General features: G+C 39.4%; 1 long non-coding RNA gene across 1 annotated transcript; it reads left to right on the plus strand.

Moving 5' to 3' along the window:
- Window positions 1-332: 332 nt before the first annotated feature.
- LOC137096622 (uncharacterized) lies at window positions 333-1207 on the plus strand. The gene is made up of 2 exons (XR_010909552.1): window positions 333-681; window positions 774-1207. It is a non-coding gene; the product is annotated as an uncharacterized lncRNA (long non-coding RNA).
- The last annotated feature ends 860 nt before the right edge of the window (window positions 1208-2067 follow it).

Raw genomic sequence — 2067 nt, forward strand, 5'->3', positions numbered from 1 at the left:
TCCTCCCTATGACTTCCTCTCACATATTTATACATGGGTATCATGTCTCCTCTCAGTCTTCTCTTCTGCAGGCTAAGCATGCCCAGCTCTTTAAGCCGCTCCTCATAAGGCTTGTTCCCAGACCTTGATCATTTTAGTCGCCCTCCTTTGGACACATTCCAGGTTGTCAATATCTCTCTTCAATTGTGGTGCCCAGAATTGGACACAGTATTCCAGATGTGGTTTAACCAAGGCAGAATGGGGAGGGGGTGTTTCAAAAAGGTATGAACAATAACATTTTAAAACATTTTTTTTTAGTCCTTGCTACAATGCACTTTTTCCACTGACTGCCATCTATCTGCCTTTTAGGAAACGCTTTTAGGATATACCCAGAAACTCCGTCCTCAGAAAAAGAGTGGGTTGTTCTAACTTTGGTATATGTCTGAGGTTACGAGGCAGGCTTGCGACGTCACGTGTGCGTCACGGGCAAAGCGTCTGGTCTGGGAACCTCGTTCCAACCCCTGGAGGTTTCCCCTTTTGGACTTTTCCGTGACGTGGCTCGCAGGGGGCGGGGCTTGGCGCCCAGAGAAGGAAATGGAGCTCGCCAATGCTGCTTCTCAAGCTTTGAGCTGTCTTTGGGGATGCAAATACTTTGATATTGTGTAAGCCGCGCCTGAGTCCCTCCGGGGAGATAGAGGAAAGGTACAAAAATAAAGTTGTTATTATTAATACTGCAAAGACTTCAATTCTATTTATTCAGCTTTAGAACAAGTCCATTTTTATCTGCGTTTTAGCTGCATTCACCTCAGCAAGCGAAAGTCCAAAAGTGGCAGGCTCAAACCCAGAACCTCAATCAATGGCTGACACCAAATGAGAGACTCCCCCTGGGCACACAGAAAACTGGGCAACTTGGAAGGCGCTGAACAGACTGCGCTCTGGCACCACGAGATGCAGAGCCAACTTTAAGAAATGGGGCTACAAAGTGGAATCCATGACATGCGAGGGTGGAGAAGAGCCAACCACAGACCACGTATGAGCCCTGCCACATGCACAATGGAGGACCTTCTTATAGCAAAACCAGAGGCACTGCAAGTGGCCAGCTACTAGTCAAAGGGCATTTAATAGAATGCCAAGTTTGTAAACCTTGTGTGTGTGTTTTAAAATACAAAACAACTGTTTGGTTCGCGCCTGCCACGATAAATAAATAAATAAGCTGCATTCCATTAAATTGTGAGCCTCTTTAGAGTCCCATTTTTTTGTGGAAAGCAGAATAATAATGATAATAATTATAATATGTATAATACATGTAAAATGCACATTTAAAATTGTTATATATTATTTATATTACACATTTTATAATATATATTTAGGTGTGCAATATTATATATAGCACACATCTCAATCTATATAAATAAAAATGTAATGTTTGTGGGATTAACATAACTCAGAAACCACTGGACGAACTGACACGAAATTTTGACACAATACACATAACAGAGTTCATCACCCATAAAATTACAAAAAACAAACAAACCCAAAACCCCAGCAGAACAGACTTAAACCCCCCTCCCTAATACGCCATATATATACACATACACACATGCATACACACATACATTTATATATACCCAAGCACACACAAATATACACACACATACATCAACATACGCAGACATATATACATATACACATGCACACACAAATATACACATGCACACATACATACATTACACACATATATAAACTAATATGCATATAGACAAGCACACACATGTACACAATATACATATACACATATAAACACACAAATATATACACACATCTACGCACACATATATACACCCACACACATACACATATACACATACATATGCATACACATATATACACGGATACACAAATATATACACACATATAAAAACATATACACACACGCAAAACACATATATATAGACTGGGCCACAGCAACGCGTGGCAAGGGTCGGCTAGTATAATATAAAACATTAATATATTAATACAATATATTAATGATACATTGTATATTATTTAGATATGCATATCTATCTCTATGTATGTATGTGTATATGT

This window comes from Anolis sagrei, chromosome 3, assembly GCF_037176765.1.
Source record: "Anolis sagrei isolate rAnoSag1 chromosome 3, rAnoSag1.mat, whole genome shotgun sequence".
Classification (NCBI taxonomy): Eukaryota; Metazoa; Chordata; class Lepidosauria; order Squamata; family Dactyloidae; genus Anolis; species Anolis sagrei.